Raw genomic sequence first — 23079 nt, forward strand, 5'->3', positions numbered from 1 at the left:
ATACTGATAACTTGGCAGCACAGAGCAGTGATTAAACTCAGCCACTCACCCCACCCTACCTGGGAATCTGAATTCTGTCTTTTCTGCTGCTGTGGATTCTCAGTCCGCAAGTCATGTAAATCAAAGCTTCTCCTGCCACGCTGGTGTGTATTAGGCCAGGACTTCATAGTGTGATTCAAATCACCAACTGAATTTTTTTTTCATTTTCTTCCCCTTTCTGGGGGAGTATGTTTTTCATGGAAAGCGGGGCCCACCAGCTGCTGTGATGATCCTCCCTTGCCAGGGAGGTGCTGTTAATAGCAAATGCCAAGTGAGCTGGTGTTCTGTCCCTCCGGCCTCCTTGCTCACAATAGCCAGGAGGAAAAAGCCATGTAACCTCTGGATGAGTCCCTTGGCCATTTAGAAGTGAAATGAACATCCAAGAAGAAGCATAGACAATGTGGAGGAAGAACTCTTCCAAATGATTGCAGGGATATTTGGAATCTTTCCCCCTGAGTTCCCTCCAGAAGTTAAAGCCCAGATCCCGTGAACTGATTAAAAAGCCCCAGACCGTTCCAGTTCCAGTCATCTTGAAACTGAGCAAGACCATGTCATCCATGGAGCTTGAACATAGGAGCACTTAAAAAAAAAAAAAAAAAAAAAAGAATGAAAAGCCGCTTTCTTGTTTTGGTAATGATTTAATGACAGAAAGTCACCCACCCACCACTTGGGTACCACGCAGCCCACATTAAACAATTGGCCCTTGACAGTGGATGGTTCAAATTAGTTTGAAATGAGAAATTGCCGGTGACCTGAAACCCATCATTATTAACCTTGTGGCACAACATTGCCATAACCAGTAGCCAACTCTCATTTTTTCTTTTTCTTTTTTTTGGTTGGAAGAAAGTCTCATTGATGAAAGTTGGCTCAGTTCTTTTTTGAGTTAAGTGGTCAGACCACCAAGAATTACTTTCCTTTGATTGGGAACAGGTTCTAATACAGATGTCCTTTACATGGGCAATCCACTTTTCTCATAGATTCCGCAGTCAATTCGGGCTGTGTTTATATATAGACACCTGCCCACAAAGACTATGTGGAGAAGCATCTGCGTCTCACCGCCTGTCTTCCAAAGGATTTGCCTTCTAGTAATTCATGTTTTTGTAGCTTAACTACATTTATAGTGAACGGATGGCTTCTTTCTTCATCCAAAGAAAGAACAAATGACAAAAAGAAAAATTTTGATGATTTGGGAACTGCATTTATGGAATAATAACATTCATGATATCTCTGGATAATGACGATAATTACAGTATATGATTCTAGAAGGGTGAGTCTAGCTGTTCCTAGTATGTCTCCATGGGTTGTTATGTGTTACTGGTCAGGCGATCAGGGATTTGCTGAAGATTTTCTTTCCCGTGTGGCAATAGGTATTTCAGAACCCTGCATCATGGTATCCACAGAAGTCCCCAGAGTTGTATGAGAGTTCATCTGGGCACCTTTCCCAAAGACAGGCCCCCTGTGCAGCTTCAACTATTCACTCTATTTATAATGTTATTCCTGGATATTGGGCTTGCTTCCACTCGTGGCCAGGAGAGGATATTTCTTACTCCAGATCAAAGAGTTGAGACATTGCCTTCCCACAATTCCCAGTGAGCCCAGCTCCTTACCACAATTCCCACCCCATGCCTTCCCCAAATTCCTGATGAGCCCCATGCCTTTCCACAATTCCCTGTAAATTTTGCTCCTTCCCACAACCTCAGTGAGCCCCACTCTGTCCCGTAATTCCCTGTAAATCTCACTCCTTCCCACAATCCCCACTGAGCCCCATTCCTTCTCACAATTCCCTGTAAATCTCACTCCTTCCCACAATCCCCACTGAGTCCCACCCCTTCCCACAATTCCCAGTGAACCCCACTTGTGTACTGTGTCTGTGAGTAGCCTGCCCACTCTCCTTATGACAGGTTTCCAGTATTATCTGTTTCATAACCCATTTCTAACCTTCTGGGTTTTTTCCTTCAACATTTCCTGTGACAGTTCTCCATTATATCTTTGTTAGATAATAGTTAGCAAGCCATTAATAACTTCCAACTTTTTGAGCCTCTACCATATCTTGTTTTCACTGGGATTTCTACACCGTGGCCACTTTGTGGAACCTGACTTATCAAGAACTTAAGCAGCATCTGTTAGAAGTAAGTAGGGAACTAACTACCTGTTCACTGCTGCCCGTTTATTGCTAGCACAATGCCAAGTGTCAAATAAATGCTTCTTGAACAAGTGAATAGAGCACGCTTCTAGGCTTCTGGAAACTGTGAATGTTGCTTTATGTGGCAAAAAGGGACTTTGGAGATGTGATCAAGTTCAGGATCTTGAAATGGGGAGATGAACCTGAATTACCGAAGTGGGCCCTAAGTACAATTGTAAGTGTTCTTATGAGAGGGAGGCAGAGGGGACTGTGACTACGAAAGAGGAGGAAACAGGGAGAAGAGGTGAAGCAGCTGTGAGGCAACAATCTGGTGGCTTCTAGCCCCTGAAAGAGGTGAGAAATGGATTATCATCTAGAGGATTCAGAAGGAACCAGCTGTGCTGACACCTTGATTTTGTAATCCAGTGAGGTTGATTTCGGACTTTTGACGTCCAGAATGATAAGAGAATAAATGTGTTGTTTTAAGACCTAAGATCATGGTTATTTGTTAGAGCAGTGATCAGAAACTCATACAAGAATGAATGCTAAGACTAAAGGCACCTGCCTCTGACATACTGGACCCTTAACATTCCTTTTCATGGGAGATTTTGCAGATTGCTACCCTCTTTGCTCTCCTTACTCTTCTCTTTTTACTGAAAAGATACTTACTAGATGTCTAGCGTGTTAAAGACTGTACCTTAAAAAAAAATCACACTCTAATTTAGCACAATTTCAATTGTGGTTAAGCACCATGCCATTCACACTTCAGAACCAAGCTCAGATCCATGTGTGACACCCTGGAATGTGGCAGCTGATGGAGGAGGGGGGCTGAAGTTGAATCTGCACTAGCTGAGTTAACCTTCCCATGGTGCCTGCACTAGCAGGGACTGGACTGAGACCCCAGGTTTCCCAGTCAGGCCTTCATTTTTCTCTCATGATGAGAGCTTTGGAAATAGGCAGTGCATTTGGAAATATTTGGAAATAGGAAGTGGGAGCCCTTCCCCTAGCATGTTAGTGGCCAGCACCATGTCACACAGCCACCCAGAACTGCAAGAGAGTATGCAGAGGTCATTGCCCCTTGCTAGGTGAGTGTAAACCAAAAATAAATTCTAAGCTCCCCAAGCAACTGAATGGATCCTTGCCTCTGGGCCAAGGGGATTCCGAAATAAACCTGAAAAACTAGTTCAGGCAGTGATGGGAAGAGGGGGTTGGATATGACTCATTATACCCTTCTTTTTTTGGAAGTCAGTCACAACTGAACAGCATTAGCATTAAAACAGATCTTAAGACTGACAAAACAGATTCTTTGTAGCAATAAGATACCAAATTTCAACCCCACTCTGTATAGGATCACTTTGCAGATAGCAGGCCCTGAAAGAAATCAAATTATTTTACCCCAAAATATATTTCTCTGGTATATTTCGAAATGGCCCTGCAAAGCTGTTTCTTCTCTACGTTCTGTAGAGAACACCCTTCTCTTTCCAGGTCTTTTCCTGATCCAGGAGAGATTCACTAGGAGTCTGGCACCTTTTTAGTTTTGATAAGAGATATTTATCATTTATTCTCTCTGAAGCCTATTTCCTGGAGGCTTCACCTGCATCATAAGAACCTTGGTCTTTTTATGGGCTTAACCCAGATAGTCCTTTCTACTGATGCCAGGTGTTTAGCTAATAACGCTTTTAACCAATTGCCAATCAGAAGATCCTTGAATCTACCTGATATGGTTTGGCCGCATCGCCACCCAAAATCAGACAGTCCTATCTATTGATCTCGGTTGTTTAGCTAGTAACTCCTTTAACCAATTTCCAATCACAGAATGCTTGAATCCACGTGATATGGTTTGGCTGCATCCCCACCCAAAATCAGTCCTTTCTATTGATCTCAGGTGTTTAGTTAATAACTCTTGTAACCAATTACCAATCTGAAAATCCTTGAATCCACCTGATACGGTTTGGCTGCATCCCCACCCCAAATCTCATCTTGAATTGTAATCCCCACAATCCCCACATAGCAAAGGAGAGACCAGGTGGATGTTGTTGAATCATATACTCCCGATAGTGAGTTCTCACATGATCTGATGGTTATAAATAAGTGTTTGGTAGTTCCCCTGCATTCTTTCCCTTTCCTGCCGCGTTGTGAACCTGGTGCTTTGCTTCCCCTCTGCCCTGATTGTAAGTTTCTTGAGGCCTCCCCAGCCATGCTGAACTGTGAGTTAATTAAACTTCTTTCCTTTATAAATTACCCAGTTTCAGGCAGTTCTTGGTAGCAATGTGAGAATGGACTAATATACCACGTATGACTTGGAAGCCCTCATCCCCATCCCTTTGAGTTGTCCTTCCTTTCTGGACCAAACCAATGTACCCCTTACATATATTGATAGAAGTCTGCCTGTAACTTTTTTTCCCCTAAAATGTATGAAATCAAGGTGTAACCCAACCACCTTGGGCACATGTTCCCAGGACCCCTTGAGATTGTCTTAGGCTTTGTTCACTCCTGTTTGGGTCGAGAATAAACCTCTTTAAATATATTAGAGTTTCACTCTTTTTATCAACATATGTGACTACCCAGAATTAAACTGGAATGCTGTCAATAAGAGAAATGAAAGGATGATGGGAGGTGTGCACCCAGCAATGTCTGTCTTGTGGTCCTGAAGTCTAACTCTAATCCTGGCTCCACTACCTGGACCGTGACAGGTTGCTTAATTGTTCTAGTTTGAGTGTTCTCCTATGTAAATAGGGATAATAATTGGATGTATGGTAGGATTTGGGGGAGGATTAAATTAGGTTATATGCATGAAGTGCTTAGAGCCAGGGTCTGGGCATTAATACGCATTTAGTTACTGTCACTCTTGTGATCTGCACAATTATTGTCATTATCTTCCCTTCCTCCTCCTTCCCCCGTTCTTTCTCCTTTTCTTTCTATCATCATCCATAGCTCTCTTGCCCCATTGTTTTAAACCTACCTGTTTTTGTTTCTGGTAACTGTATCCAAAAGTAATACAGAATTTTCCATAAGAACATTCATTTATTGTGTTTTCTTCTACCCACGAATTTTCTTATGCTACAGACACAATCCACTGAAATTTCACCTCCATTGTCTGTGGCTTTTCTAGAAATGTGTGCATCTGGGCTTTGTCTCACACCTCCTGGCCCGTGTTTGGCATGGGCTCACACGTGCACACACACACAGCCTGCACTCAGTTTGTTGATTGAATGAATTAATATTTCACAGAATAACAAACACATGCTGATTATACTCCTTGTGAAGCTAATTTGTTTTCATATCTGAGAGCAAGGCCAAATCACCAGATTGATGACTTTGGCTGTGTATCTAAAGGACGTGCCATTGCAGCTAAGTGGACCTGAATGTACAGTAAGACCTAGTGGTTACCAGAATGCATGCCACCCTTGTGCTTCTGCATGCAAAGGGTACAGGCCATGTGCCAGTCACAGTGGAAAAGGCATGCTTCGTGTCAGCACATTTGGCAACTCTCTGGGATCGGGGATTTATACCCCAAAACCTTGCTCTAGAGACTTGGCTTCCATTAGCAAGGGTAAGGCTAGTAAGAAAGGAGTTTTACTCACCCTTGCTTGCTCTCACAGCTGTGTCAGCCCATTTTCATCCCTTTTCAATGTTTTCACCCCTGAGAGAACCCAGTTCAATTCCCAGCAAGAAATGAGCCTCAGTAATGCAGCCCCAGACCCACCTTTGAGGGTAGGGGCACACTTGTTGTCACAATGGACAAGAGCCAGGCTTGGCATCGGAGTGGATGCTTGGGAAGCCCCAGAGAAATAGACATGAGTGAGTGTAAGAGCCAGCTGCCTGCGTGGCTTCGAGGAAAATTTCAAAGACCTAGTGCACTGAAAGTCTGACTTAATTTGTGATTTGCGAATAGTCTCCCAGAAGCCATGGGGTACAGATGCGGGACTTGTGAAAAATACCAGACATCCTGTGGGTTAAAGAAAAAGAAAGGGGGGCGGTGGGTGAAGTGTGAGCAATTTCTGGCAGCTTTGTAGGCATTTATTATGTCTAGGTGGCACAGCGTCGTTAGACTGGTCGGTTTCCTATCAGGTGCATTCCCTGTATGTCTTCAGCCAATTTTTTTGGTAATCCAAGGCCTGATGTATATAAACAAATTCCTCTCTTGATCATCTAAGCAATGAACACTTAACAGAGTCAAGCTTGGAGAATTCAGTTCCTACCACAAGGTCCGGAATGGAGAATTTATAACTGGAAGGGAGACAGAAGGTATGCTGAAAGGTACTCAAACTGTCACTTCCTTCACCCCCAGGAGCACTGAGCAGACACTGATTCCTCTGCAGTTGTTGGGCTTTTGAGCTACTTCCCTCCTGGGGAGATGCGTGTTAACTGTTTCATGACTGGCAATGCCGTAACAGTGAGCAAGCCAACATGACCTTACAAATATATGTGCAGAAATGCAGACAAGTGGGCATAAAGAATCCAGACTCAACTTACTTCTAGTGGTAATGGCTGTAGGAGAGATGGGGAGTAGGAGGAAAAAAAGCCAAAGGCAGACTTTAGTCTGGTTTATAATGCTTTAATTTTTTTTTTGAAGGAAGAAAAATGTTCATTACTTACTTAATAATTATTTTTAAAAAGTAGCCTGGGGGGGGTATTCATTTTCTATGGCTGCCATAACAAAGTACCTCAAACTGAGTGTCTTGAGACAAGACATTTATTTTCTTAAAGTTCTGGAGGTCAGAGGTCTGACACAGGCCTCCCTGGGCTAAAATCCAGGTGTCTTCAGAGCTGTGTTCTTTTGGATACTGTAGAGGAGAATACATTTCCTGTCCTTCCCCACGTTACAGACTGCCCATGTTCCTCGGTCCATGGCTCCTTTTCGGTCACCTTCCAGCCAGCAACATTGGGCTGAGTCTTTCAATGGCCATGTCTCTGGTTCTTTCTCTTTTGCTTCCTTCTCTTATTTTTAAGGACCCTTGTGATTTCACTGGTCTCAGCTGGATAGCTATCAAGGCTCACTTTAAGGTCAGCTGACTAGCAAACCTAATTCTATCTGCAACCTTAATTCATATAACCTGGCATAGTCTCGGATTTTATTTTAATTTTTTAATTGAATTCAGCTTTACTGTATCTTTTGTAGGGGGTAATTTTAGCTGCTTTTTCAGTTGAAAACTTCAAGGAAGGAAACACATTGCTAGTAAGTGGCCAGCTGGGGTTGTAGGTCTAATTCTTTTTTTTTTTTTGGACGGAGTTGTGCTCTTGTCACCTAGGCTGGAGTACAATGGCATAATTTCGGCTCACTGCAACCTCCGCCTCCTGGGTTCAAGCAATTCTCCTGCCTCAGCCTCATGAGTAGCTGGGATTACAGGTGCCTGCCACCATGCCCAGCTAACTTGTGAATTTTTAGTAGAGACGAGGTTTCACCACGTTGGCTAGGCTGGTCTCGAACTCCTGACCTGAGGTGATCCACCTACCTTGGCCTCCCAAAGTGCTGAGATTACAGGTGTGAGCCACTGTGCCTGGCTGGTTGTAGGCCTAATTCTAGCAATCTCAGCAACTGTAGGATTTCTCTGCGTTGGAGGAAGCAAGATTGAAGGTCGTCTGGCTTTATGGACAATGTGCTTAGAAGTTCATGCCATACCTCAGGTCCAGTCTTGTGACTGAACCAACCAGACAGGCCTAGGCTCTGCCCTAAGTGGTCAGCCCCCAAGGTGGTAGCACGCAGGGCCTCACTTCCCACTGCCTCTGTCTATGGGCATGTGCTATGTGCCATTCTCTCCCCTTATCAGTGGGTTCCCAGCTGCCTGGTGTACAGGAGGGTTAAGTAGATACCTGTTGAGTGATTGTGAATGTTTTCATTCATTGGAGCAGATTTGTGTCCTACTAATACCAGACATGTCCCGTTTTCATATTACTTCTTTTTCAACATCTGAGTACCTACAACATCTAAAGAATAACAGGAAAATACACCTGGGTGGCCAAAGTCAATGTAACGGGCAGAAAGGGCATGTCATAGGCTTGGAAATCAGACGTCTTAGACGCCAACACAGGGCTCTTCCACTTATTAGCTGTGGAACCTCAGACTGGGATCCTTGACTTCCTTATCTATAAAATATGGCTTATAACTCACCATGTATTATAGATCTGCTGGGAAAATGATAAAATGTCTGAACAGTGCTGGCTCATAGCAGGTGTTCAGAGATGTGTTTTATTGTTGTTTTTCTTTTTTCTTTTCTTTTTTTTTTTGAGTTGGAGTTTCACTCTTGCTGCCCAGGCTGGAGTGCAATGGTACAATCTCGGCTCACCACAACCTCTGCCTCCCGGGTTCAAGCAATTCTCCTGCCTTGGCCTCCCGAGTAGCTGGGATTACAGGCGTGTGCCACCACACCCAGCTAATTTTTGTGTTTTTAGTAGAGACGGGGTTTCTCCATGTTGGGCAGGCTGGTCTCGAATTCCTGACCTCACGTGATCTGCCTGCCTTGGCCTCCCAAGGTGCTGGGATTACGGGCATGAGCCACTGCGTCAGGCCTGTTGTTTTTCTTATTGTACCATGACTTCTTTCTCTCCTCTGTCGATGTCCCTGCCATCTAAATGCCGAGTCCCCTTGTCTACATTTTGAGGCTCTTCTATTATGGAAGAGGGCTAGAGAGGCCATCAGAACTTGCTTTCACTAGCCTTTGATCCTTCCTGTTTAAGGAGCTCAACATTCATCAGAATTCATTCTCAGATTAGAATTGTCCAGTCTCAAAGTGATTTTTGTCCCCAGTGACACTTTCCTTATATCCGTGCTGACACAGGTTCAGGAGACCAGGTCGAGTTGGAATCCTGGCTGTCCTGCTTTCTAACAAGCTGCTTTATCTTTCTGTGCCTCACTTACACATCTATAAAATGGAGCTGGGCATCCATCTCCTTCAGTTATGGTGAGAATTAAAATAAAAAACACAAAGCACTTTTAAAAAAAGTACAAGACAGGCCGGGCATGATGGCTCATGCCTGTAATCTCAGCACTTTGGGAGGCCGAGGCTGGCAGATCACGAGGTCAGGAGATGGAGACCATCGTGGCTAACACAGTGAAACCCCGTCTCTACTAAAATTACAAAAACAATTAGCCAGGCGTGGTGGTGGGCCTGTAGTCCCAGCTACTCGGGAGGCTGAGGCAGGAGAATGGTGTGAACCCAGGACGCAGAGGTTGCAGTGAGCCGAGATTGAGCCACTGCACTCCAGCCTGAGCAACAGAGTGAGACTCCGTCTCAAAAAAAAAAAAAAAAAAAAAAGTACAGGACATACGTAGGACCCCTGAACATTTATCCCCCTGCTGCCAGTACGCTACAGCAACCACCATGTCTACCTCTATCAGGATGGTGCCATTTTGTGGGTTTTTTTTTTTTTTTTTTTTTTTTGAGACAGAGTTTCGCTCTTGTCACCCAGGCTGGAGTGTTAGTGGCGTGATACTGGCTCACTGCAACCTCTACCTCCTGGGTTCAAGCAATTCTTCTGCCTCAGCCCCCTGAGTAGCTGGGACTATAGGCACACCCCACCCTGCTGGGCTATTTTTTTTTTTTTTTTTTGTATTTTCAGTAGAGACAGGGTTTCTTCACGTTGGCCTGGCTGGTCTCAATGTCCTGACCTTAGGCAAGCCACTCGCCTTGGCCTCCCAAAGTGCTGGGATTACAGGCATGAGCCATCATGCCTGGTGAAAGGTGTCATTTTGATGTAGTAAGCCATTTCAGTTTTTTCCAGCAATCTTCCCTCACCCTTGGGGTCAGCTAGAAAGTCAGTTCACACATGGGATGGGAGTTCTTGCCAATGTCTTTCATAAAAGAAGAACTTCTCCTTCACTCGGATGTCTTGGTCTTTTCTCAGCATTTCATTCTAGCCTTTCTGTCTCCATCCACCATCTATCAATCATCTATCATCTAGCTATCTATCGATTTCTCTTTTTTGGCTTTAATTTTGTCACTTTTTCTTCTGTCTGCTATAGAAATAGCAAATTTTCTTATGTAAGAAAACTCTGAACACGAGGCCAAAGTAGAATTTTCCCTGAAACAGCTACCTTTTCCTTGAAATTGTTCTGTACCTAAAATCACTAAATGAGGAGTAATAGAAATGGAGACATGAGAAGTGAAACTGTTTTTTTTCCTTGTAAAAGCTTCATTGTGCTCTTTAGAAGATACCTCTGTAGTTTGATATGATAAAAATAATTTTATGATTATGCTGAGTGTGGTGGCTTAAGCCTGTAATCCCAGCACTTGGGGAGGCCAAGGCCGGTGGATCTCTTGAGGTTAGGAGTTCGAGACCAGCCCGGCCAACATGGTGAGACCCCCGTCTCTGCTACAGATATAAAAATTGGCTGGGCATGGTGGGGTACACCTGTAATCCCAGCTGCTCAGGAGGCTGAGGCAGGCGAATCACTTGAACCCGGGAAGCAGAGGTTGCAGTGAGCTGAGATCATGCCACTGTACTCCAGCCTGGGCGACAGAGCAAGACTGTCTCAAAAAAGAATAAAAATGAATAAAAATTATGTGATTAGAGAGGGGAAAACAATCATTTCTTGTGTGCTAATACCACTCAGCAGGTGCTTACACTGTCTGGTTGATCCTCAAAATGACTCCATGTTATCGCCATTTTCAGATGGGTAACTCAGGTAGAAATATGATTCCATTAGTTTAAAAAAAACAAATACATAGAAGATAAGAAAAATCACCAAAAATTCCTAGCCACAGTAGGTGTATCTGTATTTAACTAGTCTCCTCGTGTTGAATATTTAGCAGGTTTCTCGTTTTCTTTTGTTTTTGTTGTAAGTGGCACTGCAGGCCAGTTGCGGTGACTCAAACCTGTAATCCCAGCACTTTGGGAGGCTGAGGTGGGCGGATCACTTCAGGTCAGGAGTTCAAGATTAGCCTGGCCCACATGGTGAAACCCTGTCTCTACTGAAAATAAAAAAAATTAGGCATGTTGGCATGGATGTGTGGTCCCAGCTACTTGGGAGGCTGCAGCAGGAGAATCGCTTGAACCTGGGAGGCAGAGGTTGCATTGAGTCGAGACTGTGCCACTGTACTCCAGTCTGGGCAACAGAGCCACATCTCAAAAAAGGTGGCACTGCAGCGAACAGCGTCCACATGTGTGCACAGAACATTGTTCTGCTTTGTACCTCAGATGGCTTTGTTAGGTTAGATTCCCTGAAGTGGAATGGCCAGGGAATTTAAAAAGGGTTTTGCTCTTGTCGCCCAGGTTGGGGTGCAATGGCGTGATCTTGGCTCACTGCAACCTCCAACCCCCCTGGGTTCAAGCGATTCTCCTGCCTCAGGCTCCTGAGTAGCTGGGATTACAGGCGCCTGCCACTATGCCTGGCTAATTTTTGTATTTTTAATAGAGACGTGGTTTTGCCGTGTTGGCCAGGCTGTTCTTGAACTCCTGGCCTCAGGTGTTCTGCCCATCTCGGCCTCCCAAAGTGCTGGGATTATAGGCCTGAGCCACGGTGCCTGGCCAAGTCTGTTTTTTAAATCTAGAAAATGGGACTTGTTAACTTCTGTATTGTCTTTTCTGCTGCTTTATCCAACTTTGCGATTTATAAGCTTCTGTTACTGGAAAACGGTGATGGTAAAGTAATTGCTTTCTTATGTTCCATCACAGAGGGTAGACTGCTAGCTCTAGTATTTTTCCATGCTGCTTTTTAAGTGATAGATTTATACCATTCAGTACCAACCCTGCACCCTGGGACATGCCTCCTTGCTGAAACTACCATTTCTCTTTGTGAATTCATTATTCGTTTTTCCAACAAACTTTTAGTGAACATCTAATAAGACCTGGACATCTGGCTGAATGCTGGAAGTGCAAAGATGAAGGAAAGTTGCTTCTTGGAAGGATATTAGAATCTAAAGGTGAAGCCTGCACAGCAAGTAGTCCAGTGGTGGGATAAGGGATCCACTGGCCCAGGAAATTGGAGGGACTTGGAGAAGGAGCATCTCAGCCATCCAAAGAATGGAGGAGTGAGGGAAGGCTTCTGGAAGGAAGTTGTGTTGAGGCTGGGTTTGGAAGGATGAATAGGAGTTAGGCAAGTGAGGAATGGGGTGAACAACTGCAGGAACTTGAGTGATACTTAAGGGTAAATTCTCTCTCTCTTCTGTCTCTCTCACTCACATGATAGGTAAAGCAGTGTTTCTTCCCCAGGGGTGATTGTGTTTGTTACAGTGTGATGGAGACTGGATACTGCATCTAGCAGATAGATGCTGTCAATCATCCTACAATGTGCAGGACCGTGCCCACACAAAGAATGATCCGTCCCCAAACGTCAATAGTATTGAGGCTGAGAAACCATGTACTAAGGCCCAGGACAAGTATCGGGTTGGATAATGGCAGAGGAAAGTACCTTACCTCCTTCCAGAACCTGAGGGTGTGTGACTGTGAGTGTGTGTGTGTGCACACACTTGTGTGAAGTGAGAAAAATCTGGTTTCTCTTTTCGAAGTCTGCCTCATTTAGGCTCTGGACTCCTGCTCTCTGTTGACTCTGTCCAGAGAGTAAGCGACTCAGCAGGTGTGCCTCCCCATGGGCCCCCTTCACGGTGTCCTCACCTTGATGTATTAGCACATTTTATTCCCCCATCAGTGTTTATGACATCCAAGGACTTGGTCGAACTGTGAGGAAATGAGAGTGGACAGTGAGACTATTATTCATTTTCACTCCCCGTAAACATCTTCTGTTTCTGCTTTAGAAGACATTGCTAATCCCCTCGTGCACTGGCTTTGCATATTTCTTTTTCAGCCTGGGTTTGAAAGCAAAGTTAGTAGTGACTTTTTCCTGATAGCTGCTGAAAAGGTTCCACAGTATTTGGACCGCTGCCTGCTTCTACCCTGGAGCACAAAAGATCCAGGCGTAGAAACTGGTTCTAACAGTATCCTTCTAGAGAACACCAAGGGGATGTGAGTCACTTTCCCTTTGATTTAAAGGCACTGCGTCCCTCAAATTCAGAGTTAGAGGGTGACATGTAGTTGATCTTTACTTCCCGGGGGCAGGGGACTATAATTAAATGGCTGTGGAAACCCAGAAGCAGCCTACAGAAACCCTTAGGAGCCCTGGGTCTGGGAGGAATTTTTTTTTTTTCCCCTGTATATCTGTGTTTACAGTTCTAGAAAAGTGTTGGTTTTGATGGCAGTGGAGACAGGAATAAGGAGAGATTGTATAAAGGAGAGGTTGCTGTGAGCCGAGATTGCGCCACTGCACTTCAGCCTGGGCGACAAGAGTGCAACTCTGTCAAAAATAAATAATATTATTCTGTTCTTTCCTAATTCTTGATTTGTGGTCCATATATTTGGTTCCTTAATTAAATTGGAGTTCTTAAAACAAATGTTAAGAACACAATATTTAGGCACACAATACTTGGATTCCAATAGCTTTGGATAAATTAATAAAATCCTTCCATTTTCTCAACCGTAGAATGGGAATAGTACCCACCTTATAGGCTTGCTGTGGGGAATAAGTGGGATAATAAATGTTAAGTGCTTTCAGCAGTACTGTACATACATAATTTCTGTAAGTATTGGCTATTTTAAAAATTATTTTAACACTTTATTCTGATATAGGAAGTTCCAAAAATAGCACAGAGGGGATCCCTGTGATTTTTACTCACTTTTCTACAATCGTGACTCCTTATATAACTATAGTACAGGATCAAAACCAGGAAACGTGCCTGGGTACAATGTGAGTGTATAATTCCAGGTAGGTAAAATAATGGCCCTTATTAGGATGTCTGCATCCTAATCCGTGGAAGCTATGGATATGCTTTGTTACGTGGAAGAGAAGAATTAAGATTGCAGATGAAATTCAGGTTACTGATCCTGTGAAGCTAAAATTGGGAGATTACCCAGGGTTATCTGGTTGGGCACAGTGTAATTGCCAGGATTCCTAAAAGGGGGAGAGGGAGTCGGATGAGTCAGGCAGTGAGATGGCAGCATGAGAAGGACTCCGCCACACATTGCTGGCTTTGAAGATGGAGGGAGGCGGGCATGAGCCACAGAAAGTAGGCAATGAGATAGATTCTACCGTAGAGCTACCAGAAGGGAGCACACCTTGCTGATGTCGTTTTACTATTTTCTTATTTATTTTTGAGACAGGGTTTTGCTCTCGCCCAAGCTGGAGTGCAGTGGCGCTATCATGGCTCACTGTGATCCTCCCACCTCAGCCTCCTAAGTAGCTGGGACTACAGCGTGTGCCACCACACCCGGCTAACTTTTTTGTATTTTTAGTAGAGATGGGGTTTCATCATGTTGCCCAGGCTGGTCTCAAACCCCTGGGCTCAAGGGGTCCTCCCTCGTTGGCCTCCCAATCTGCTGAGATTACAGGACCCTGCTGATGTCTTAATCTTAGCCCCTTCAGATCCCAGTTGGTCTTCTGACTCTAGAGCTATAAAAGAATACATGAGTGTTACTTCAAGCTGTGAATTTCTTATTAATGTGTCACATAGCAATGGAAAAATACACGTTCTATGCCATTTTTATCACATGCGTAGGTTCATTTAACCACCGCCACTACTAAAATACAGGACTGTTCCATCTGCACCGAGGTCTCTCTGTGCTACCCCTTGAAGTCACACTTGCCACCCTCCGCCCTTAGCCTTTCTTTCAGCCTGTGAGGAAGCAAAGCTTTTACTCTTCAGGCATCACCTCACACTGTCTCTTCTGCCTGGGAGGCACTTTCTCCAGTTTCCCTGGTGAAACAGTCATCTTTTAAGTCTTCTGACAACCCCTCTCTGAGCATCTAATCCCAATCAGAATTCCCTCCTAATGTAAACTATCATTATATCTCTTAACTTTATTTCGTAGCACTTATCATGCTGTATGGATAATGGTATATTTGGGTGAGAGTATTTGTTTCTCTTTCTCCCTAAGTAGCCTGGAAACTGCATGAGGGCAAAAACTTAGCTTTACTCAATGTTTTCTCAGCTTCATGTACGTGACTGTATACAGAGTCTGAGCCGAGAAAATCTTCCTTGCATATACGAGCAAATGACAGTATTCAAGGTACAGAACTGAAATTTTCTGTGGGTTTTTAAGTGGAAGAGTACACAAGCATTATAAGCAATTATACCTGCATTTACTGAACAGACTTTTGTTTTTTATCTCCTTCGGTGTAGGTTGTCATACTAAACTGGTTCAGATTCGGTATTTGGGGGTAGTTAGACTTCTGTGAACTTCAAGTAGATGGTTGAACATGACTGAACTTGTACAGTGGACACATTTGGCATTTGTTTTTAACTCCCTAGCTGTTTCCAGAAATAGTTTGGTTAATTCATACCGATAAAATAAATCCCCGTAAGAGCATTATTCCCCAAAGAAAGTGGGCTTCCTTTGCCAAACATAATTATCTGGAGAAGGGATTGAAGAAGTCAGCTTACCTCTTGGCCAAATGCTTTCTAGAATTATTCAACCAAAGACAGCAAGCTGCACCTAGGGGAAGCCAAACATCTGGATGAAGAATGAAATATCCAGATGTTTTCAAGTATCTGGATGTTTCTAACCGTCTGTTTCTCTTGGTTATTGACAAGTGATCCAGCTGTTTTGCAGAAGATGGTATACCTTGCCTAACAGAAGAGAGAAGTAACATTCTTAGAAAACTTTGATGTCATCTCATATGTACTAACACAGCGTCTCTGTCTTTAATTGAAGCCATGACGATCACAAAAATGAAAATAGCTTCATGTGTTTCTGAAGCTGTTGTCTTGCTTTGAGCGCCAGACTGCACAGGATTTTAGGTTAATTGTCTTGTTTACCATTAGAGTCTGCATTGTTTGTAGCTTGATTCTATTTATAATGTACTCACACCTTAACCAATAGCTTCACAGATGGCATATGAGAATACTGATATTCAGTGCTGCTAAGAACAGCCTACTGCCTGAACACCAGAGTGTCTTTTAAAGCGTAGAAAAGTTGGGTACATAAAATTTCTGTTGTAAAAAGGAATGTATAGGCCTTAATTGAAAATGCATCTTTCTAGAACAGGAGTTTTGGAGGCTGAGTACCACCCACTCCCTTGCTCCATAATTTTCTTTTGTTTAAGGCAACGCATAGGTTCTTATTATATATATATATATATTTAAATAATGTTAAGGCTAGAGTAGAATGACATCATGGGAAGGCTTACTGAAACTTGGAGTGGATTCGTAGTCTGCCACAAGAATCCTTGTCTGATGTTTGTGGGTCTGTAGGACTGAATTTGAAGTCCTTAAATGGATGTCCTAACAGTGAATAAAGACGTGGGGCTTGAATTTATGTGTTATCTTATTACGCTGTCATTTTCTTGAGTGGTACACCAGAGTGCATGGAAAAGTAAATGATAGGAAGCCGTGTGGTAGTTAAGGGTGATGAAGTAGGAGTGAGAACACAGGCTTGCTGCCTGGCGTCAGCACGCACATCACAGGCCCTCCCTGTCAGTGGCTGTTGTCTGTTAGTGTTTCCAGCACAGCTCTAAAGAGCGACGCTTGGAGGCTGGGGAGAGGGGGTTGGAGAGGCATATGATTCTGTTGACATTTAGTGACATGCGCTCTTCCCAACCAAACAGATGCAAATGGATTTTAGTTGTGAGTGTTTGTTAAACACCTGCGTAAGTGACAGACCTGCAGAGACAGGTTGTGGACGGAAAGGAAATTCAAATCAGTGCATGAGAACAGCAGCTAAAGTGGACAGACTCAAATGTTTTGCCTAAATACTTGGCTCCAAATTTTACAAAAAGCCGAATGGTTTCAATTTCATCCTATATAAACCAGATGATTGTGTATTTACTTCTCACTTGCCCTGCCAGTGGGATGGTTGGTGGGGGGAAGACAAGGACAAACAATTGGAAACAGCAAATGAGCCAAAATCCATCTGGACTTTGTTAATGCTGATTGTATAGTTTGTTCTGTTGTTTTTAATGTCTTCCAAGCCTTCTGTGTATTAGCCAGCATTAAGGGGAAAAAATGACATTTTGACTTTGACTTCCTTTGTAATGTAATGCATTATGTATTTCTGAAGTTTTTCTTAAAGAAATAGTATATGATAATAATGACTAGCACTCACTGAGTGTTTGCCATGGCCAGGATCAGGCCAAAGGTTTTCACGCTTGTCCCTTTTTAAACTTCTCAACAATCCAGTGAGATAGATGTTATTAGCCCAATTTAAGGGTGGGGAAAGTGCGGATTCACAGATTAAATAACTTGCCCCTAGCATCGTACAGCCAGTGAGTGTGAGAGGTAGGATTCAAACCCAGGTAGACCTGAATTAAATCTTCTGAATCAACTCTTCATCACCAGGTGTGGCTACCTCCAATGATTACTTTGTTTTTATGATTATCAACAAAGTTACTCTGTGGAACAGGGGCAGGCAAACATTTTCTGTAAGGGACAGACAGTATTTTATGCTTTGCAGTACAGTCTCTTGCAACTATTCAACTTTGTGACTACAGCACAGGAGCAGCCGTGGACGATACGTAAGTAAATGAGTATGGGAGTGTTTCAATTGAAATTATGTATGGACATGGAAATGTGAACTTTGTATGATTTTCATGATCGCAACTTATTCTGATTTTTTTCAACCATTTAAAAATGTGAAAACCATTCTTAGTTTACAAGCCCTACAAACATTGGCATTGGGTTAGGTGTGGATGATGGGCCATTGCACTCCAGCCTGGGTGACAGAATGAGACTCTGTCTCAAAGAAAAAGAAGAAAATAAAACAGACATTGCTTATCTACAGCCTGTTATGATTTGGGGTTCTTGTATTTTTTTTTTTTTTGAGACGGAGTCTTGCTCTGTTGCCCAGGCTGGAGTGCAGTGGCATGATCTCGGCTCACTACAACTCTGCCTCCCGGGTTCACACCATTCTCCTGCCTCAGCCTCACTCAGGACTACAGGCATCAGCCACCATGCCTGGCTAATTTTTTGTATTTTTAGTAGAGACAGGGTTTCACTGTGTTAGCCAGGATGGTCTTGATCTCCTGACCTCGTGATCTGCCAGCCTCCGCCTCCTAAAGTGCTGGGATTACAGGCATGAGCCATCACGCCCAGCTGGGGATCTTGTATTAATAGCAGGGAGACAGTAAGCACACAGGGCTCGATTAATGATAAATTGTTATCAGAAGATCCAGCAGCTTCTGCTTTTTCTACCCTCCTCTTTGAGCTCTATTTAAACCAATAGGTTACTGGGTTTGAACATGCCATGCAGTGGGAAAAGGAGGGAACCCCACTGAGTTGTCCTCTAAGTGAATCATGCCCACTGTTCGGTTGTGAGGCTGTGGACTTTGCTTTTCATGCATGACATTGAAAAAACAGGGAAGGGTGGATTCCCCATCTCCTCTTCCTCTGTGGAATCAGGAAAACATGTTTCTATTCTAAATGTTCTTTGATAAATAAGATTGCGTGTTCCTGGCTACTGTAACATATATTTTCTTTTTCTTCTGTCCAGCATACTTGACTAATTATAGAGCTTGTTGAGCCTAAAACTGGATAGGAACTCAGTGCATGCACTCTTAAGGACTTAGAGGCCTGCCCAAGGTTATGTGCGGTATGAGCTGAATAATAAGCATAGATGCCCCTTTCCTGAGCAGCAGCTCGATGCTGGGCACTCTGCTAGGCATTTTTGGATGCATTTACTCCTCCAACATTCACTTTCCCCTATGAGGTTATTTCCTCTGTGTTAGAGACAAGAAAAATCAATTTACAAGTAGTTTAAGTGACTTGTTCAAGGCTACGGTAAGCTTGAAGTGGCAAGGATGGGATTTGAACCTCTGTCTGCTTGATTGCAAAACCGTGGCCTTTCTCATTCAGGTTATGCTGCTTCCCTCAAGGCAAGGAACTGAGGTTTTCTGTTGGCGGTGAGGTGGTGGCTTCTTGTTTCCCTGGTCTTAGATACTGCTCACTTCGCAGTTGAAATGTAGAAGTGAAAAGTCAGACAGTAGCAGGTGTTGCTGGGAATGTGGAAAAGTTGGAACCCTCAAACACTGTTGGTGGGGATGTAAAATGGTACATACAGCTAACTTGGAAAACAGTCGGAGGTTCCTCCAATAGTCAAGAGTTCCCATATGACCTAGTGATTACACTCCTAGGTACGTATCAAAGAGAAATGAAAACATGGACAAAGACTTGTACATGAATGTTAATAGCTGCATTGTTCTTAATAGGCAATAGGTGGAAAAAACCCTAATGTCCATCAATGGACAAATGGATAAATACATTGTGGTAAACATGTGTAATGGAATATTCCATTTTTTATTCATAAAAATGGACAAAGTCCTGAGGCATTCTATAATGTGAGTGAACCTGGTAAACATGAGGCTAAGTGAAAGAAGTTAGTTACAAAAGTCCACATATGGTGAGATTCCATTCTATGATATGTCCAGAATAGAGAAATTTAGAGATAGAAAAGAGATGAGTGATTGCTCAGGGTTGGGGGAGTTTGGGGTGGGTGGGATAGGAGGGGTATAGGTAAAGGTGATGAAAATGTTTTGCATTTGTCTGAATTGTTTGCACAACTCTGTAAATGTACTAAAAATCATTGAAAGTGAAAGCGGCAATTAATCTTTGCCCCCAGAGAGAAAGCACTCAGGGCCTGACCTGCTCATGGACACAAAAACCCATTCCTCAGATACCTTGGCCGGGCTGGAAGCCTGGCTTGTGTGAGAGCCTCAAGTCTCTGTAACAGACTGGGAGTGTTGGTCCTGTCACAGGGCTGTGGCAGCCTTTAAAGCTAGAAGGAATTGCTCAGAGTAACTGGTTCCTTTGAATCCTTTCCTTTCTGTCACAATGCAAATGTTTATGAGCTCTAATCAGGAGAAATGAGAAATCACATGTCTAATTTTAAATATGTTGCCTCTGATCACAGGTGTTGTTAAAACAGCTCTTTTATGACTTTATAAATACTCAGATTTATTTTGAAGCAACGTTTCATTATTCCTATACTATGATTAAATATTGAGACTATTGCTTTTCCAATTGTTCTATTGCAGTATTTAATGAGTGCAATTAAATGGAAAAATTGCCTTTTTAACTGATGATAGTCCATTAGTGTCTCTGTCTCTTCAGAAAAGAAAAAAAGTGAATTATTGGAATGACAAATGAGGCAAAGTTACCACCGTGATGGAGAGGTGCGATTTCCTTCCACATAATCTTCAATTAGTGATCTCTGTAAGAGGATGTTTTTCAAAAGGGTAATAGAGAAGTAATGAGATCAGAAGGAGGTCAACCCGGCCTTCTCCGTTTGGCAGCTTGATTAATTTATTTCTCCTTCTTGGAGATTGCTGCAAGGGGCTTTTGTCACCCTGTGTTTTTCATGGGACTGTAACCTGAGTGGCTGCTGATATATTAGCCTTGCAGGCAAGGAAGCAAGTCCGTTGCCCTGGAATGGAAGCCATAGAAGTTAAGGGTTTGTTTGCTTTTGCAACTTGAACACACTCATTGGGAGCTTTGGATAATGACAACAATGATGACGATGATTTTAAGAATTAATCAAATTAAAGGCTATGAAATGATGCCCACTGTGGATCCTGTGCCTGGTGCTCAGCACACACAACATCATTTCATTTTCACAGCCCTTGCGACATGATAGGGCTCTTTTGCAGATGAGGAAATGCAGGCTCGGAGAGCTATCTAGCATTGTACCCTTAAGCAGAAGGGAGGTAGGAGTGAATCTCTGTCTGCCTCTAAACTTTTGAGCTCCCCTCCAGAAGTCCAGGGCCCTTAGAAACTTTGTACTCAACCATTAAATTGTTTCCATTGTGCTGAGGAGCAAGGAAACTGGGATCACACAGTTAGATCGCAATGGGGGAACCTGAACTATGGGGATGCTCACAAAAGGGCAAAACACAACGGTTGCTGTCATTTGATGCTTTATGTTAAGTGTGCATATGCTCAGTTGCAGAAACCTAAATTGCTAAATTGCAAGGCTGTATACGATGTGCCAATTTGGCATATTCTGTCTTTTTATATTCTGCCACCCCCATCATATTTATGAAAATGCCAGGTTGTAATCATCCACTGGGAGAAACAAGGGGTTGAACATTGTTATCGTGCAAAGGAAGCTGGGCCTAGTAAAGGAACGTAAATACTAAAATCCCAGCACCACTGCTACTTCCTGTGTTTCTCTGAACATATTACTCAACCTCTCTGACTTTATTTCTGCCCACCCTCCCCCCGCCCCCCCCAATGCCTCAATCTGTGGCAGAGTTGTTACATTACTGAAAAAGAACATAAAGCATATTTTCTGGCATACAGCATATGTTTAATTTATAATTTTTGTTTTTATCATTAATACCAATGGATTGCTGTATTCTTGCCAGCCACTGATATGGGCTTAATTGTTTCATTTAGACATTTAAATGTACAATATACTTAAAATGCAGATATAACTTTAATTGTCAAAACATGCTTATTTTAAGAAATGTCTTTCTCCAGTAAAGCTCAGTATCTGGGGCTTTTTCGGTTGTATTCTATATGAATCTTGAATGCTGAAGTTTCTCACCACGGAGATGACAAACACATGAAATGTTTACTTTGCAAACTGAATTTCTCTTGCTGCTTTTTCTTAAGGTCCACGGAGGCTCCTTATCATCAACACCATCAATTAATAGTCATCCTTGGCTTCCTGGATCCTCAGCACTGTACTGGGCACTGCCCCCCCAGGAGCATCCATGCACCTCAAACCCTGACCTTGTGACTTTAAAGTCCCTAAGCGACCCCACACTGAAGAATCTGGCGAAGCCCATGCAAGCCCAGGGTTCATTTAAGTGGCAGCGATGGGACTAAATTAGAGGCCAGGTCTGTCTTAAGAAAGATGATAAATGGATGTGTCATATTGGGAAAGAAATTACTCTGTCATCATATGACAGGCTGGCTTGATTTCTTTGCATCGGTGTCCCTAAAAGTTGGGATGGGGGTGTGAAGCGTGCCAACTTTCAAAACCAGTTGTCACTCCATTTTGTGCTGTACCTCCCCAGTTATGAATCGGGGGCATCTTCACTGGGCTCTCCAAGCCCCAGTACCCTCAGTGTGGAAGGAGAAAGCATGACCCACTGGGCAGGACATAGAAGGCTTCAGTGAGAATGAAGCTCGATCATGCTTGTAGAACGTGGAGCACTCAGCAAATACAAATCACAGCCCATCTCCTCCAATCATTTGGGGTATTAGGACTCCCTTTCCTCCAACTCCCACTGGGAAACCTCTTTGCCATGACACAAAGCTTCCACAACCTTCTATTTTTATTTACAAAATTTTTTAAAGAGTGATCTTTGGTTTTCTCAGTAGAGATGCTTTCTTCTGAATAGCAAGCAGATAAAGTTCTCCTTCAGACCCCCAACCGTGGCTATATTGTTTAGTCTACAGTGGTTCTTTGTACAAAGTGCTTCTGCAAAGCTCTTAGAGCACCCAGAGCTGGCTTTGGAAAGCAAGACATTAGGAATGAGCTAGCCTGAATGAGTCCTGATTCTTATTTTTTATTTATTTATTTTTTTTGAGGTGGTCTCCTTCTGTTGCCCAGGCTGGAGTACAGGGGCACAATCTTGGCTCATGGCAACCTCAAACTTGTGGGCTCAAGCCATCTGCCCATCTCAGCCACTTAGTTGCTTGGATTATAGGTTTGTACCACCTTGCCTGGCCAATTTTTGTATTTTTAGTAGAGTTGACGTTTTGCCTTGTTGGCCAGGCTGGTCTTGAACTCCTGGCCTCATGTGATTCCCACAACCTCAGCCTCCCAAAGTGTTGGGATTATAGGCATGAGCCTCTGTACCTGAGTTCTGATTTCTTAAATTTTGTAATCCCTTACCTGTAACTCAGAAATTCCCAAACCTTCAAAAAACAACAAAGTTCTTAAGTTTGTGGCAAACTCAAATTCAAGTGGCAGCAAAACTTGAGTTGGAATTGTCATGGTCTTGTTTATAATCTTCACTTTTCTTGTCATGTGATTTGATGTTTGGG

General features: G+C 43.2%; 1 protein-coding gene and 1 long non-coding RNA gene across 5 annotated transcripts in view; both read left to right on the top strand.

Annotated features, from left to right (window-relative positions):
* The window catches only part of LOC129015814 (uncharacterized), a 91433-nt gene extending 69713 nt beyond the window's left edge, over window positions 1-21720 (top strand). Inside the window, exons 2-3 of the long non-coding RNA XR_008494673.1 lie at window positions 20194-20255; window positions 21697-21720. This is a non-coding gene — a long non-coding RNA (uncharacterized LOC129015814). The remainder of the gene's footprint in view (window positions 1-20193; window positions 20256-21696) is intronic.
* Window positions 1-23079, top strand: part of WWOX (WW domain containing oxidoreductase) — a 1116547-nt gene that overhangs the window by 210655 nt on the left and 882813 nt on the right. The gene's annotated exons all lie outside the window — the stretch shown is intronic.

The sequence above is a fragment of the Pongo pygmaeus genome, chromosome 18 (assembly GCF_028885625.2).
Source record: "Pongo pygmaeus isolate AG05252 chromosome 18, NHGRI_mPonPyg2-v2.0_pri, whole genome shotgun sequence".
In the NCBI taxonomy this organism is placed as follows: Eukaryota; Metazoa; Chordata; class Mammalia; order Primates; family Hominidae; genus Pongo; species Pongo pygmaeus.